This window comes from Penaeus chinensis, chromosome 16 (assembly GCF_019202785.1).
Source record: "Penaeus chinensis breed Huanghai No. 1 chromosome 16, ASM1920278v2, whole genome shotgun sequence".
Taxonomy (NCBI): Eukaryota; Metazoa; Arthropoda; class Malacostraca; order Decapoda; family Penaeidae; genus Penaeus; species Penaeus chinensis.
In genome coordinates, this window is record NC_061834.1 from 7511551 (window position 1) to 7530867 (window position 19317).

General features: G+C 35.7%; 7 non-coding genes across 7 annotated transcripts; 3 read left to right on the forward strand and 4 right to left on the reverse strand.

Annotated features, from left to right (window-relative positions):
* Positions 1-1018: 1018 nt before the first annotated feature.
* Positions 1019-1091, reverse strand: Trnar-acg. The gene has a single exon. It is a non-coding gene; the product is annotated as a tRNA-Arg (tRNA).
* A 4006-nt stretch (positions 1092-5097) lies between these two features.
* On the forward strand, positions 5098-5170 carry Trnar-acg. The gene has a single exon. It is a non-coding gene; the product is annotated as a tRNA-Arg (tRNA).
* Positions 5171-6940: 1770 nt separating this feature from the next.
* Trnav-aac lies at positions 6941-7013 on the forward strand. Its single transcript has one exon. It is a non-coding gene; the product is annotated as a tRNA-Val (tRNA).
* Positions 7014-9563: 2550 nt separating this feature from the next.
* On the reverse strand, positions 9564-9636 carry Trnar-acg. Its single transcript has one exon. It is a non-coding gene; the product is annotated as a tRNA-Arg (tRNA).
* Positions 9637-11008: 1372 nt separating this feature from the next.
* Trnar-acg lies at positions 11009-11081 on the forward strand. The gene has a single exon. It is a non-coding gene; the product is annotated as a tRNA-Arg (tRNA).
* A 2869-nt stretch (positions 11082-13950) lies between these two features.
* On the reverse strand, positions 13951-14023 carry Trnar-acg. Its single transcript has one exon. It is a non-coding gene; the product is annotated as a tRNA-Arg (tRNA).
* Positions 14024-16671: 2648 nt separating this feature from the next.
* Positions 16672-16744, reverse strand: Trnar-acg. Its single transcript has one exon. It is a non-coding gene; the product is annotated as a tRNA-Arg (tRNA).
* Between the last annotated feature and the right edge of the window lie 2573 nt (positions 16745-19317).

Consider the following 19317-nt stretch of genomic DNA (forward strand, 5'->3'; position numbering starts at 1 on the left):
GTTATATATATGTATGCATATATTATGTATGTTATATATATGTATATATTATATGTTATATATAATACACTTATGTATGTATGTTTATATACATATATATACATACGTATGTATGTATGTATTATATATATAGAGAGATATATAATATATATATACACATATATAATATACATATGAATATATATATATATATATATATATATATATATATATATATGAATACAAATGTTATACATATATAATATGTATATGCATATGTATAAATATATATATAATATATATAAATGTATACATAATATATATAAATGTATATATATATAAATATATATATAATATAAAAAATATGAGTAATATAAACACATATATAAATATATATATGTGTGAATGTGTACACACACACACGTGTGTATGTATATGTATATAAACATTTTTATAAATTTGTAGCTATATATACATATGAATTAACACACTTTATATATACAACAAAAATCATCACTAGCATTATAGCTACAATAAAAGTAATGAAGTCTTTACACACAGACAAATAATCAGTTAATACATTTTACTGTAAATTGGACACCTATTAGTCTCAAGAACAAGCAGAGATCAAGCAAACCCAGTTGAACCGGCCGTTCCTTCCCCCTGACCCTCCCTCTCCCTCACTCCCTTACTTCATACATTTTACACTTCCTGGCATGTAATGTATCAATAACTTATGCATCCACGTTATATCATAACCGTTCTCATGATTATGTAAACCTCCAACTCCGACCGCTCGAGTTAGATGCCCAGGGAACACGCGATCGCCGCCCCAGCATTGCCCATGATAATAGCCCAGGGCAACTTCCCAAGTCTGGGCGAAACAGCAAACAAGCCCTTGGTATAGGAATCACCATGTCTTTCTTTAAAACATAACATACAGCACTAATTATGGCTTTAATCCAAACTGTAACAGATGACGAGTGTACATGCTGCTGTCCAGCACAGATTAAAGACAGTATTTATGTATAAGGATATGCGACCTTGCCAGGATTCGAACCTGGAATCTTCTGATCCGTAGTCAGACGCGTTATCCGTTGCGCCACAAGGCCTTATTTTCTGTATATAATGTACTTTGAAAACTCAAAAACTAACATGCCACGACTCATCTCCAGTCTCATGTAATTCTCTCTCAGCGACCAAGTTGTTTCTCAAATTCTAACGAATTAAGCTAGCCAACATGTAATGAAGATTCACTAATCAATTGTTTTAAATTATGTGCCCATTATGCGAGGGATACCAAGGCTTTATTTTATAATGTTTAAAAGCTCCATTATTTTATGAAACTGCCACAACTGCTTGTACAAACCTTGCTTGCTGGGATGGGGGTTGAGAGGGCCGTAGTTGCTCTCTAGGAGGCCTCCGTAATTTCCAGGGGGGCTCAAGCCCTTGGGGGAAAAGCAGGAATGCTCTTAACGAGAGTATGACCAAATAAAAAGTTTAATAATAATGTAACTAATTCATACTTAATAAAAAGACTAAGAACATATTTATAATTTTATTTTAAACATGTGAGTGAACTTTAATCGTAGAGGCAAGGGGATCGTGGAGGGAAGGACAAATTCCTAAACGGGCGTGGTAGCAAAAAATGCTAAGAATTACTGTTCTATACGAAATCATTTCCAAACCGCTTAACCGCGTATTTTCGGAATTCGCAGTCTGGTGTGGAATTCATGTCGAACACATTGCAAGTAGAATAACGAAGGGAAGTACAGGAAAACACACATTTACTGCTTCACACATTCATTGCTTCACCAGGGTGTATGCCCTGATGAAGCAATAAATGTGAAAAGGTCTTTGGCATATCCGTGTGTTTTCCTGTCCTTCCCTTCGTTGTTCTACTCGCAGTCTGGTCTGGATATTTTACGTGAGCGAAAGCGATAGGTTTTGCCTGGATATTACTAGTGAGATGAATCATACAAGGCAATAAATGCACGAAGGAAAATTAACATGTAAGTTTTTGATAGTCAGTCGAAAGTAAGACAGACGATAGCATCTTTGTGATATATTTACGTCTAGGGTTCGATAATAGTGCAGAGGGGTACGGAATGAGAACAGCCAGGAAAACAGTGATGAATAAACGTGCCGACTTCTCCCCTTTCCGTTCATTGTGAAATCGTCATTCGGAACGCTAACAGAACGCCGTTGTTTCGAGAATGAATTCGTGACGTCATAAGCCACATCGAACATAGGCATGGAAATGAAAAGACGAACAAAACTATTAAGAAAGGTGCCAAAATCATGAAAAAAAAAAAAAAATACTTGCTTACTGTGAATAAGGCAGAAAAAAATAAAATATAACGTTATTATAGACAATTCTTAATATGAAAACAAAATTTCCGTTGATGGGAGAAAGTGACTAAAAATAAGGTAAAAATAAGTGACAAATTAAGACAATGACATTAGCTATCAACCTCACCGAAGTTAAAAATACTTTATATATGATTGAATCGTAGATGAGAGTACGGGGTCAAAGAGCAAACTAAAATAGAGGTGATTTATATAACCCAAACGTAAAATCAAACGTGAAACAAAAATAAGCAATCATGTACACAGGGAAGCAGAGAAAAAGCTCACAGTGAGCGCTGACTGGCGAGATGTCAGGGCGCGCGAAACTGCGGGAGGCTGGCGGGAAGATGAGAGCTGTGGGATGCCACCTTACAGCGTAGCAATGGCATCTCCTCTATAAATGGACAGGCATATATTTTAAAATGATTTTTAATCATCTCAATAAATTATGTATATAATTCATTTGGTTTAGTATATATGTATTAATATATATACATGTAGATATATCTCATGATGTCACAGCGGAATGATGCTAGCAACGACCTCATTCACTCTGACCTGTCTTTTGCTCGAGAAGTCACATGGCAAATGTGCAAACACTTATTTGTAGTTAAACTAACTTTTTGGCTTGCCTTGCGTTGTACACCATTATAGTGATACAATTGCAACCTACGAAATCAAAATGTCAGGGGTTATAAAGAGAATTATATTCGTTATATTTTCTTATGAATGTCAAAATATCTTTTCATAACCTAAGACTTACATTTTCTAAAAGTTTAGAATTCGGTAAGCCATTGCAGCAAGATATTTACTGTACAAGTATTAATTGATTCTTGTGGAACGTCAAAGGCTGACTGGCAGTACAGTGTGTTACAAAACCGGTCGAAATGATAGTGTAAAGATAGGCCATGTAAAGCACTTGTTAATTACGTTTAATTGCGCTTCGAGAGCGCGCGGAAAGGAACCGCGGTCTGAATGTACTCTCATGGACAACTCTGACTATATTAAAGCAAAATATCGTACGTAAACTTTTACTTCACCTAATATATTGATCCGTACGCTCAACAGCCCTGAGCAGTTATCCACGACCTAATTGCATAAATAAGAGAACGGCACGAAAGCAAAAGAAAATCCACATGTTACATATTATTGTCTATATACTTACGTCGTATATTATAACAGATAAGTGTGGCATAGTGAACAGCATTTGTTGACCAATAAATGCATTTTCTTATACGTTTTTGCTCCAACCTCCATCAACACCTCTTCTTGTTAATTAACAGAGACAATATTGATGATGGAACGATCCGGTATGCATTGAGAATCAGTACATTATCATAATATATCTCTGTATTAATCATCAAATCATTGTTATTGTAAATTATTAACATCATAAACACATACAGGTTGTGTCCCCTAATTAGTGCATTAATCAAGCGAATTAGGCATTGGCAAAAAGTACAATTTTGATCAGCGTTCATGTACAATTTATAGTCTGGGAGGTCCATCATCTAACCTTTATTGCGAATAAAAATATCTGACATATGGACGTATTTTCGATTTAGTATACTCCTAAAGTTGTGATTATGTAAGAGCTAAATGCAAGGCGTTATTTCATGAAATTACCGTTTAATGAATCATGGAAATGGTCGACAATACGCAGAATATTTTCCCTCAAAAAATGGAAATAGTTAACCAACACGAGTGATTATGCCCTCTCTCTTCATTCTAGATTTACTTTACTCACAAAGATGTGATTTTGTAAGTGATAAATGTAAGGCGTTATTTTATGAAATTATCGTTTAATGAATCATTAATAAAACAGTGATTACTGTATGCCCTATATATTTATTCTAGCATAAAGTACTTGAATGTACTGAAAATCCATCCCCCTCTCTAAAGAGAAATATATAAAATAAAAATTAAGAAATTCTGAGATAATTGATATTTTTATATTTAACTACATCTATCTAACAAAGCCAATGGTTTCTCGTGACCGCACTAAGTGAATACGAGTTATGTCTAAAAATCATTACATCACGAAAATGTGATTTTGGGTATAAATATATGGATTTATAAAAAAATATTTATCATCTGTACAGCGAAATAAGTACCAGTACTAAGTAGACGAGCTGGTTAATTACCATACAGAAAAGATTCTTTTTTTTTTAAATCTCTGTGATGAGGTCCTTGTCCAGTCCTTTACTGTTCAGTCTTCGATCAAGTTCACATTTCCTTGTTCCTACTTCTCAACTTAGATGGAAACAAGCGCCCTCTTTCGGTAGGACACACACGTGGGATTAAAGACGGCGCAGGAAGACAGTACTTCACGTCGATTAAGGTGAGAACAGCCATTAAGTAACACTAGTGATGCTTTATCATTTTAATGGGGATAGACTTATCTTTGTACGTTATTAACAACACTTCATGGACGGTAATTTATGATTCGAACTCATCAGTTTCGAATCACATCTCGTACACGGAAAATGCAACCCGTTTATAGGCGTTTCGGTATTTTGATAAGAAAATACTTTTGACCATGAGTGCACTTGCTGTAAAATTTAATATATGTGTGGTTATCTGCTAGTTCAAATAAAATGTAGGGTATGTTGTATAAAATTGAACAGTTTATAAGAGAACAAATTGTAAGAAAAAGGAGATCAGAAGAAAATCTTAATTGACAGACGTCGTGAGTATCAGCGTGTATTTCAGATTTTGTATATTTGTTTATTTGTGATATTTAAGTCATACAATACACAAAAGAAACACGGCCTTGTGGCGCAACGGATAACGCGTCTGACTACGGATCAGAAGATTCCAGGTTCGAATCCTGGCAAGGTCGTGGGGTCATTGACTAACTACCTTTAGTATGAGTGTGCTAAGTAGCAGATTGTACCTCGATGTTAATTTATATGTTATCTAAATAGCTCTATATCTGTTGTATTTTAAAGTAAAGGCACGGTCAGGCTAGAAATGTTGAATGTTTGATGCTTTCGCTCAGACCTGGGAATTTACCCTTAGCCAAAGGGTGCTCCAGGCAATACTGAGGCGGCGATAGTGTGTTCCCTGGGCCTTCAACTCTGGTGGGTCGGAGGTGGAGGTTTACATAAGCATGAGAACGGTTATGATATAACGTGGATACATACGTTATTGATGAAATGTATGAAGTAAGGGAGTGAGGGAGAGGGAGGACAAGGGGAAGGAACGGGCGGTTCAGCTGGCTTTGCTTGATCTCTGCTTGTTCTTGTGACTAAAAGGTCTCCTATTTAGAGTAAAACTTATTAACTGATTATTTGTCTGGGTGTGTAAAACCTTCATTACTTTTACTGTAGTTATAATGCTAGTGATTATTTTGTGTTGTATATCTATCTATCTATATATCTATCTATCTATATATATATATATTGAGTGTATGTGTTAATTCATAAGTATATATAAGTACGAATAAATAAAAAACATGTTTTTATATACACATATACATACACGTGGTATACACAATCGCATATATATATTATATATCATATTCATATATACAATATAAACATTTATATATAATGTATTTATTTATATTTATTTATATATATTATATATTATATATGTATATATATTTATATATATATATTATATATTTATATATTTCATATATACTCTATATCTATATTTATATCATATATATGTTTATGTATATAATATATATACACATATATGATACATACACACATACGCATGTGTATATATATATATATATATGTATACAAATATACATATATATACATACATATGTAGACATATACACATACATATGTGTATATTATATACATAACATATATATATATAAACATATATATATATAACATAATATATACTATATATATGTTTATATATATGTATACATATAGACAGATACATACATATATATATATATATATATATATATATATATATATATACATATACATATATATTCATATGTCTGTATACATATAGACAGATACATGCATATATATATATATATATATATATATATATATATATATATATAGATAGATAGATATATAGATATGAATATATGTATATATATGCATATGTATTTATATATACATATTCACACACAGTCGGACGGGCCTCGACGCAAGATTATTCTTAGTACCAAAATACCTCTTGTTTAAGTTTTGATAGATAGATATTGTGATAAAACTTTCCTTCGCATTATATATGCATAAAGATTTTTCATAATTTCTCTAAGGAAATTACACAATACTCTATTTGCACCCTGATGTACCCGGTGATTTCTCCTGAGAAATAACGGTCTGGGCGTCGCGGCTCCCCTCAGCCCCCACATTTCGCTCCAAAGTGCGATGATTCGGCCTAAAATAGCCACGCCTACAGCTAGACCAGTTCCTTCTCCTGATCCTCCCTCTCCCTCACTCATTTACTTCTTCATACATTCACACTTTCTGGCACGTATCAATAATTTTTACACTATTTATCCACGATATGTTATACCCGGTCTCATGATAATGTAAATCCACTAGTTACTAAGAAGGTCTCTCAACAGAATGCCAAACACAAAGAGTACTTACTCTAGGATAATCATTCATACCTAGAAGACGTGCTCATGGTGTAGTGGTTATCACATCTGTCTAACACACAGAAGGTCCCAGGTTCGAGCCCTGGTGAGCACAAGCATTTTCTCATAGAAGTTATGTTAAAAGAGGAGTTTCACAACTTTGTAGCAACGATCTTGAATGAACACCGATACCACTTCCTATGTTCTTGCCATCATAAATGTAATGGCTGTATTGTCAATGTTTTATTTATGAATCCTAATAGATTTTCCAATACAAAACTATTTATTTTGTTTATTTTGCAACCACTATGTGTGATCTTGAATGTATACCTTCACAATTAGGTTTCAGTTCTAGGCATCATATATGTAATGGCTGTATTGGCAAGATTTTATGTGCGGCCTCAGTCGTATAAGTGCACTTAAATCTAATTAGATTTTCCATTAAAATAAACGTCTATTTTGTAATTATTTCATAATACCCAAGTCCTGGATATGGATACTGTATACTCCTGTTTGTTTGGTTTGCTTAATTATACGAAAACATTTTGCAAAAGCTAAACGATTGGCTATGAACACTGGATATCAGACGGGAAGTGGTAGTAAGCCATTACTTTGCTTAATGGGATCGCCTTACTTAATATCAGCAACATTGATAAAATATATGAATATTACTCAAGTCAAAAACGCCTGCGCTCGCCTCCGTCTTCCCAAACTTTATCAATGATGCTTTCTTTTCACGTGTCCTGTTATATACTAGTAAAGTTATGTGGGTAGCATTTTCTGAAGGCCTACTGTCATTGTGGATATCAAACAAGAGTGATTTGGAGTAACCAAAACTAATAACCATGCAATTTAAATTAACCACCGTTATTGCTTACGATGTACATTGATTACAAATGTTGAAAAGGAAAAAAAAGGAAAAACTAAATGTTCTTAAAGTTCGTAGACTTGGAAAGATACAGTTGTTCTATCTGCCAGAAAGCATAGAAACGCGAAATGTTGCAGTTCCCCAATTAGAAAAATAAATCCTCAAATAAGTGTCTCGTGTTTATGTCACTGCTTAAAATTCGGTATTAATGTGCTGTGCTTACATTACATTTCGTATTTCTGTGTTTCGGCAAAGCAGCCACGTGGTACAATGTAAACAAAAGATGTATATTACCAAAGTCAAGCAAGTTATTATGCGTATATTTAAGTATAATGTATTTTCGTATCTATTAGTTTTCTTATTCAGTATGTCATTGAAAATATAAAAATCCATCTTTGTTTATATTTTTCTGTAAGTTTTATATACATTGTAGTGTACGGACGGGTGTAATCCCCAGGGAACCCCACCTACCAAGAAGGGTGCCTTAAGGGTCAAAGTCCCTCCCCATGAAGGTCAGTGGGCATCTGTAGGGTATGCCAGATGTCAAGTCCCCTACTACTGCTACTATTGATGTTCCGGGAAATATGGCCTTGTGGGATGTCACAGCGGGGAATCCCTTAATCGCCCATGATAAGTAGAGCGTCTTTGAATGAGATAATTAAAATCACCGTGTAAAGTCCAGGGAGAAAAAAGAAGGGATAGGCGAGCATAAGAACAGTACAAGATGCAGGAGGAGGGAAATGTGCAGTAGAGGACATAAGTAAGAAGTGAAGTCAAGTAGAAGAAGCACGAGTATGCCCAAATGTGGTATATGTAAAAGTGCAATCTTGCACGGTTCGGCTCCTATCTTTAACTAATACTGTCACTTCGGCTCAATACTTAACTTTTCCAGTCCTTTCAGGTTTCTTAGCTGGAGCTGTCGGCCACGTAGTATCAGTTCTTTAATATATATATCAAAATGCCAGAGGATGGCTAGAAGAGAAATGCCTCAGGGTGCAGTAGTACAATGAATGTATTTCCACAGTACAATGGCCGCGGACGTGGAACTGTAAAGTGGCAAGAAAACTTTAATACAAGCAATAAAATGAAACCGAAATATGTGGCATTTAAAATAAAATAAAACAATATATAAAATACATAATTCTTTTGCATAAAAACATTTCTACATAACTGACAGTCAGCAAGCGCCATTTTAAGAAATGTTACCTATTCAGTGAATATGACATTTACAAGAAAAGTAGTAATATCTGTACCACCGACAAGGGAGATACCCATGCACGCAACACCGCACGCAATTCAACACTCGTTCAATCGCGCGCAGACACATACACGCACGCACCAACATACGTAGATATACTCATGCTTGCATAAACACACACGCACATGCTGTTCACGGGATGAGAGAATATACACACACACACGGAACAACATACGGGGCGAGCATCATTTAAGAGGGGGGGGGGGGGGTGCTGAGTACAGTGTGTCACACTACAACATATATAGATTAACCTGGACAATACTGTAGTTTGTCAGCAACTCCGACCGCTCAGAGTTAGAGGCCCATGGAACACGCTACCGCCGCCGCAACATTTCCAGGGTAACTGTCTAGGTCTGGGCGAAAGCATCAAACAAGCCTGGTTTTTGGATTCACCATTTCTAGGCTGACCGTGCTTTTACTTTAAAATACAACAAATACAGCGCTAATTATGGCTATAAGCCAAACTGTAACGGTTGACGGAGTGTATATGCTGCTGCCTAATATATAGATTAAAGGCATTATTTGCATATAAGGATACACGACCTTGCCAGGATTCGCACCTGGAATCTTCTGATCCGTAGTCAGACGCGTTATCCGTTGCGCCACAAGGCCTTACTTTCAGCAGATAATATACTTTGAAAACTCGAAAAAAAAAAAAAAAAAAACATACGAGCGAGGAATCTTTGAATATCCACTCCTCTCCACTCTCATGTATTTTTCTCTCAGCGGCCAAGATGTTTCACAAATTCTGATGAATTAAGCTAGCCAACGACCATATGTAATGAAGTTTCATTACTTAATTGATTTAAAATTGTATAAATAGTAAGCCTACATGTCATGTTGTTTTCTCAACCGTACACCAATGCCCCGAAACGCCTCATGCAAATGGACAGCATTTTTTGAGCATTCCAGAAAGGATTCATATGATGATCGTACAGTCCAATATATGTAACTTATATATATTCTTAATTAAGTCTCGCAACATTAATATACCAGCATGACTAATATGAATTTCATTATAAAGGATGACAAGAGCGTGCTTTATATTTTTTCGAATCCATGAGACTTAAATATTATTTAAAATAAAACAAGGATCGGAAGTGAAAGGATTCGGACAATTCATCAAAGTATGTTCAGAACATTGTTTTCTGGCGATTATTGTGTCCGGGAATTCTGTTTTTTAGCTCAGATTTCTTGTCATTCAATGGTTATACTACATTGTGCCTATCGGAAAGCTCTCGTGTACCAATTGTAAAGTAAATTACAGTATGTAAGAATTATCTTGTCCAGTTACCACTGATACGTTTCCATCACAATCACCGTATACGAAGACGAAATTCACTATGTTGTCACATGTTGCAGCTGAGCTACAGGATCAGGGGTGACTCAGCAGATCGAGCAAAGTATATTCAAGTATCAATTAATTATTGTGCTCTCTTCCGAGAAAGGTAGTCATGTATTGCTAAAAAAATAATTTAATATTTTGATTCGCAGCCTTGAGTATCAATAACTGGATTATATTACTTAATTCTTGTACGAGGGGCCAGTTGGTTCCTATTCACGCTACCACTCCCTAGGAACCAATTTGACTGTGAACCCATTATGTATAAATCTATGTTGGCTACGGAGCCACAATGTCTCACCACAACGTTTACGACTGAGAAATACATGCACTTCCATTATCTTATGAACTATAAATTCCGTTCCCCCCATGCACTACTATCGAACGCTAGACGTAAATATATCCCAGAGATGACATTGTCTGCCTCACTTTCGATCGTCTAATGAAAACCGTGTGTAAAAAGTATAATTCGTGTTGCTATGTTAGTTTGTGTGTGTGTGTGTGTGTATATATATATATATATATATATATATATATATATATGTACGTATTCACACACACACATAAATGAGAGAATAAAGTGTGCGACTGTAAATGCGGGTGTGCTTTACTTCATACATTAAAATACACATTATAATTACAGGCCTTGTGGCGCAACGGATAACGCGTCTGACTACGGATCAGAAGATTCCAGGTTCGAATCCTGGCAAGGTCGATAACAGATTCTAATTGGCTGTAATGCAATTTCAAATTTCAGTGACTCGATTTCTTTGTAAATAATCAACATTTCGTTTACGATTTCCTTCGCTTAATTTTTTTTTTTCATTTGTATATCGATACAAATATAACTCTGCTTTTATCGTAGAAGATTTATTAGATGGTAGTTTCAATATTTTCAATCAGTAACGTTCAAGTTACGGCGCTTATCACATGACGAATACCGAAAAAAAGAAAGCAGATACGAAAAATTGATTAATGATAATGAAAAGTGTTTGAATAAAAACATCCGTGCTCACATTGGCAATATAACAGCAACCGAATAAGGATTCAAATTGAGTAAAATTTTCTTTATATTTCATTCATGCGTGTGTGTGCGTGTTCATGTGCGTGTGTGTGTGTGCGTGCGTGCGTGTTATGTGTGTGTGTGTGTGTGTATGTGTGTGTGTGTGTGTGTGTGTGTGTGTGTGTGTGTGTGTGTGTGTGTGTGTGTGTGTGTGTGTGTGTGTGTGTGTGTGTGTGCATAAGTGTGTGTGTGTGTAATGCTCTAAGATTCGATGATGATGTAACAAATGAAAAATACAGCTGAAAATGTACCTCTTCTCCGGAGTCATTGCCATCACCTCTGGATGGAAACTCAAAAATCAAGACACCTCATCCAGCACACCAGAAGCAATATCTGTGCTGCAATCACCTCAGGAAGGAAAATAACCTGCAGATTGAGGACCAGTTTCAACACAGGACTGGTTCCTGGCTCCCTGCAGCCACTCCCGAATGAGCCCAGGCAGTTCCTCCAAACCTACTACAGGGAAGACAACCAGAAACAGGCAAAGGCAAGAAGAAAGGTCTCCCTTTTTAAACTAGGCATATATACAGCTATATACTATGCAGCCGCACGGATTTTAGTCGCTGATAAAGTAAACGTATACATACTAATGATCTACTTTTATCTTCACGTAGCTTTTCATTGAATTCATCATGCTTCCAAGCATGAATAGTAATATAATATATCCTTTCGTCACAACACAATGTTGGTTATCCATTCAATTCACACTCACGCACGCACGCACGCGCACGCACGTACGCACGCACACACACACACACACACACACACACACACACACACACACACACACACACACACACACACACACACACACACACACACACACACACACTCGCGTGCGCGCCCGCACTTGAACTTGGACCTTCAAGTCCAAGTGACAAATGTAATCAATTACCTTGATAATTACATGCAACGGGAGAGGGGGATTGGATACACCAGAATTAACTAACATTCTTATCATCAGCAGCAGATGAGCCTTACTGCTATGGCTCCGTAGATACTCAGTTCATCAATATTTTTTATTAAAAAAACAAAAACAAAACAAAACAAAACATACGTTATGGCCCCCAAAGAACGCCTATGGTTTCAAAGGGTGTGCGTTGACTGTCATCACTGCGTAGAATTCGCTTAAGGTTTATTCACTAGTGGTCAAACCTGTTAATACATCGACTGTAGAAATGCACACAATATACATACCCACTAAATAACAACGTATATTAGATTATATAATAAAGAACTTTCTATAAATATTGGATACATACACATTGCGGGAACAGTCAGACTATCAGCTTAACGGTCTGATTCTAGAATGCTCTGGGCATCTCGACGGCACAGAGGTTCCCCTCGAACTGTCCTCACACTTTAAACATACATACATAAACGTCAAGTAACATTATTTTCCATATTCTATTCTGCTCTCATTATCCCGCAGCGTCGATCATACATTGAGCCGTCACCACTTCCTGTGGCACGACCCCTCGCACAAACATGTTTTACAGGTCAGCTTTTATGGCTGATACGGACCATGTGTTGTGGCACAGAAGATGAATTTATACCATACAGGCCTCTTCGATCGTCGTGTTCAGAACATGTGACATACAAGATGCATGATACTGCTGATATGAAGTATGTGACATACCAGCAGCTACATACGTGTTTTACAAAACTATGTCGATAACTGTAAAAAATGAACACTTTCGCCACAGCAAAGACCCTGGAGGGATATGCAACTGCATATATATATATATACATATATACATATATTAAGTTTAGCTATGAATAATGTCTATGCGTTTTTATGTAAGAGCAGAGTTGAGTTTTGGTTTAAAGTGACAAGAATTTCCAATCTATAACGTCACTTTATGGTCAACCTAATTCTACTAATATAGCAAGTCATTTTGCAGAATATATAGCGTCTAATAACATTTTACGCCGTAATCCTGTAAACGTACGCGTGTTTTTCAATGAAGAATATAAAGATGTTATATATGCTAATATAATGAACTATAAATCATGTAGCAGGGAACCTCATCTAGCACTTAGTTAAAATTGCAAATGTATTAATGTATAATACATCAATGAATTAATAACAAAATTAATGAGTTAGAATAATATAATCAACGTTGATAACAAAACGTTTTCTAAAACTAATACGTACTGTATTAGTACCACTACCAGTAGTAATAAAAAGTAATAACCGCAATTATGATAACTTTCATTATTGTGGTATCCATAGTCCTTTTACTATACTCAGCACAATATCAGGAAAGGAAAAATACTGACTAATCAGCTGATACATGACATCATAATATATATATATATATAAGGAATAATAGTCTAGTCTATAACTTTTGTAAGTTCTGGAGTAACGCTTCTGCATCTATTATCCCTTTATTCTACGGCAGTATTTTCAAATCAGTTACTTCTCTCCAAGACATGACGGGGGACTCAAGGAACCATGGAGCTACTTAATACGATTTTAGACATACAGACTGAAATGATAAAAATGCAATATACTTTGCGACCTTGCCAGGATTCGAACCTGGAATCTTCTGATCCGTAGTCAGACGCGTTATCCGTTGCGCCACAAGGCCATGGTAATTCATTTAAGATAAATGCAATTTGGCGATTGAAAAACAACATATACATGGTATTAATAATAAAAACTGTTTGAGTTTAGAAATTTCCTTATCTGTCTTTGGAGTTTGTTCTCTAACAATGGCCAATTTTATGGAAGCTAAAATCAATAAGACTATTTCAATGACAGTTGAATAAAGGCTGCATATAACCATAGGCAGTTCCAATGGTGGCGTGAGGAAAATAGAATGGAGGGCCGCATCAGTGCAAGTTTCACATAACATTATAAAATCAATAATTAAACGAAATCATCAGAAACAAAAATAATCTGAGAAAAAAACAAACAAAAAAGAACTTACAGGTGTTTAGTTGTATGTATGTAGGCCTGTAAGCAGAAAAAACAACACGTTACTGACCTGTGACGAAGTCAGGGCTGCATCGAATGCAGCTCCTCGTTGCCAGCTGTAGCTCCAATCATTCTACACTATCTTAAATCATTAAACTTAAGTTTTTGTCTCGTTTTATGGAAAAAAAATAAAATTAAGTTACGAAGATATTTTGAACAACGCATCTTCCTTCATAATTCTTAACTGCAAGTTATTTTAGAGAGATTGACGAGTCGCATACCTGTCATGAATACCGGGAGACACAGACGCGAATCACTACTGGGCAATTCTCTTTCCCAGACGGACTCCCCGAAATCCTGTGTATTATTTGGATGTCCAAGATATTATTCGGATCAACTATGTAGTTAATATAGGTTTCAGATCATGGCTGCGATTTCCAAAAAAAATAATCAGTAAATATACATATTAATTTTCATGTAATTAAATAACTATACTACATTATCGGAATTATATATTTTCACATGACACCATTGGATTTTCCATCTTTTACCCAGCAAATAGGTCGTACTTCTGTTAAATTTCTGAATATCCAAGTGAAGGAAACATTAGTTCTTTTCTCTTTTTATAGGAATAAGAGAAAGAACTGAAAACATGCATACTTTGGCTTTGAATTGAATATATGATTAGTTAAACAAATTACAGTCGGTTGTCAGAAAGCGTTCGCATGTGACAGATTTATAATTTTTTTTTCTTTTTCTTTTTCTTTTTCTTTTTTCTTTTTTTTCCTTTTTTTTCTTTTAAATCAAATGTAATATACTTTAAAAGTTTCAGTACTGACATTGTTTCTTTGTAGTGACCCATGTCTGACCTCCCGCGCCGGAGCCCCAGGAATGTTTTAGTTCCCCCTGGAGAGAGTCGAGCCGCCGGCGCCAACCCACGAGGGTGAAGATGTTACAACCTCCTTTTATTATTCTTATTAGTTTTATCATTTTATCTTGTATTTTATTAAGTTTATTATTTCTGAAACGCTTCTGAAGTCTTTTTTTCTGTACTCGTGTTAATGTTGGGAGAACTTTTTTTATTTTCATTTTATTTTAATAGTCTTAAACTTCATTTTAATGGGGAGCAAGGGGTTTTTATTATATAGCCTTTTATAAACAGATACGCAAGGGATTTTTTCTTCATCAAAGGACCTGTCGCACCATCTAGGGAGGGCGGATTAGTTACTAGATCCTTGCTGGGGGTTGGCTATATATAGCCCGGGGGACGAACGGGAAGACAGGCTGTCAGTGAGAACGTCCTTTATCGGGCGATGTATCCCCGGGGGAAGGTAGTGACTTTTTTTTTTTTTTTTTTTTTTCAACGGTCTTAAGGACGAGGTTTTGGATGGCAGTAAGGTGGGTTTTTTAAGTTTTCCATTTTTCATAATATAAGACAGAGTTCTCCGCTGTTTTATTTATTTTCGTTGTTTTAGATTATGGTTTTATTGCTCGTTCGTTTTTAGTGTTCGTGAGATTTTAAGATTTTCTCTTTTGTAACTTAGCATTCTTAAGCTTCGTGAGCAAAATTTCTCTTTTAATTTAAACCCTTTTAAAAGACAAATGATAGCATAATTCGGCTACCTGTGACAAGCAACTGACGACCTTCTATCAACCCCTAAGGCTGACACGCACTCCCCTCAGGATTAACCACGCTTACCAGACAGAAGCCCTTGTTAGATCAGTCCTTCCTTTTCTTACACTTACATATACTTTCCTTTTTATGTAACTACACTCTTTTAGATTGTTTCTGGACGTACTAACCAGGTGGTGGCAGCGACAAATTACCTAATTAGCAAGGGTAATTAAGAGTAATTAAGTCGAAATCTCTACATCTTCAAAATTGTCAGGTGCTTTGATATAAAAGTAAATATTCGCTCGTCCTTATTTGACTTCGAAACAGATATCAGATCCAGTGTTACATTGTTTTTGTTGAGAAATAAGGATAACATTCGTGTAATCATTCATTATTAAAGGGAAAAATATACTCAAAGAAACTGTTATTATTTTATCATTTCTAGTATTCGGTCTTGTTAGTAACTACTTTTTGTCAAAGCTTGACATTGAAATTGGGCTTGAGAAGCAATAATAGAACGAGAATGTTTTCTTTTTCCTATAATTTTTTCCGTCTACATTCTTGAATCCTACTGCCATCTCTGCTACCCATTTATTTTTCGCATTTCTGAAGGAATCGATTCTCCCCAGGCTATGTCTGGAGAGCAGTTTGTGCTTCTAATCAGCGCTCACGGACAACATGTCTTCGCTATACAAAAGGACTTCCGACCTTGCCAGGATTCGAACCTGGAATCTTCTGATCCGTAGTCAGACGCGTTATCCGTTGCGCCACAAGGCCATATATAAAGTAGCATTTGAACAAGGTACTCCTACTTAAATGATGAAAAGAATACAAATTACAGTGGCACATATATCACAACAGCCATCTACGAACTATAGTTAATAGACAGTCTATACAAATGCATAAATACGTCACTTGCCCGGATTCCTTATCAATTCACTTGCAGATGAACTTAAACAGTGCCATGAAAGTGCATAAATGCCTCACCAAAGATTTATGTGCGTGATATGTGCTTACTAGCGCCCTGCTCATGGATATTGAAATAGAGAAGCGTACATGCCTGTTTCAAGGAAACTGTATTGTTGGCGCCAGGAAATATATGAACATGATTAAAGATTAAAGATGAAAGTCTCGTCAAAAAACTTATCAGTTACTTTTTATTCACTATTCTAATACATATATGTGTGTGTGTGTATATATATATATATATATATATTGTGTGTGTATGTATATGTGTATGTATTTATATATGTATATATGTATATAAGTATGTGTATATATGCATGTGTGTATATATATATATATATATATGTATATATAAGTATATATATCATATATATGGATTTCTTTTATATATGTGTATGTTTGTATATATTATTTTTCTCATATAACATGTAAATATGTGTGTTGACATATATACGTATATATATATGTATTTATATATATACACACAATTATTTTTCTTTTTGTTTTTTTCTGCTAGGCTTATTGTTATTTGTTAATACATATATTGTCTTGTTGTTTATCACTAGTGCGTTTGTTGTTATTATTGAAACATGGCTAAACCGTCTTTCTCTGTTTGACGGCGGTATAAGTCCCTTAAAGCCAAGGATGATTCTCTTGGCCAATTGGTACTTCTACTGCCGTATTTAATCGGTTAAGGACGTGGTGATTTCAGAGTAACCAAACTGTATATACAGCCGTGATAACTCCGTTAAGGTTTATCGCCATCGGAACACGAGATAAGAGTGGATATTGAACATTAATCGTGGTTAAATATTAATCTTGTTCTAGTGTCTTAATTTAAAGTTCAGACAGTACTCACTTAGAATGAACTGAGAACTTGGTATTTTTTTTAAAACATAATTATGCAGATAAACAAACATTTAACAGTTAAGCATAAAAAAAACATAATATATTTTACAAATTACACATATCTATGGTATTAATTGTATAATAAATAAATAAAGGAAACAAGAAATTCATGACTAGGCGATTTTCAGGGGAGACCATGATACACATTTCAGAGGAGACTACGATATTACTACATTATCTCCCTCCTTGTGATGAGAAAGGAGGAACGATACAGATTTCTTTGGTTGAACTTACAAAGACTGGACATGGTTTGTGAAGTAGTTAGGTACATCTAGCAAGTAAGCAGGTTTAACACGATCGATGGCGACTGCGTCAGAAGTGGCATAGCGGTTGATGGTAATAATCTCCCTTGTGTGCCTAAGAACTTCATATGGACCTTCATATGGTAGCTGTAGTGGACGGCGGATGGAATCTACTCGGGCGAACATATGGGTACTGTCATGGATATTTTGGCTTACGGAAGACTTGCTTGAAGACGCCGTGGTTGAACAGGTCAAAGGTTCCAGTTTCTTTGTTAATACCAGTCCAGATGAATCTCGAGGTCAGATGCTGTGATACACACCAGGATGGGAGATGTCACGGAGTTGCTTAAAGATGGCAAGTCGATATTTCTGAGGGAGATATTGACGAATGGTGTCAGTAGAAACTTCAGCATACGGGTCTAAATCTGTTCCAGGAATTTATTTCAGTTGAAGTGTAGGAATATCTTTCACTTGCTGCAGCCCAGCATCATTGGCTTGGTCTGCGGGAGTTGCTGCATAATCAATGAGGGAAGAATCGACAGCAGAGATATTGACAGACAGGGCATGATCTGGAGTAGTATCTTGGACTTTGATGTACCGGATGTCCGTTGTGAACTGCAAAATGTAGTTAATGTGACAAAGTTGTGGAAGAGTGTAGGTAGACTTATTAGTGTTGAAGATAGTTGAAGAGTGTGGCTTGTGGTTGGTGAAGATGTGGAACCTCTTGACTTCTACTAAATACCAAAACCATTTGAGTGCTTTATAAACAGCTAAAAGTTCTTAATCAAATGTGCTGTAGTTCTATTCAACAATATTTAGTTTCTTTGAGAAAAAGACTCAAAGTTTCTATCCACCTTCAACATATTGTTGCAGAACAACTCCAGTGCCAGTGTTGGAGGCATCAGTAGTGATGAATGTTGGTACATCTTGATTGGAAAAGTTGTGTAGTGACTGCACTGAGGGCTTGCTTAACAGCATCATAGGCAATATCAGCTTCAAGAGTACAGGCAAGAGCAACTGACCTTTCTTGCATGGTTTGATTATGGAATACAGAGGTTGGAGAAGCAGAGAACACTTCGGAATGAATCTCTTGTTGTAGTTAATCACCCCTAGGAATTCCTTGAGCTGGCACTGTGTAGTTGACTTTGGAGACTGTTGAACAACCTCACATTTGGCAGGAAGTGGAGTGATACACACTGCAGAAACTGAAAATCCATGCACACTCGTGTACAT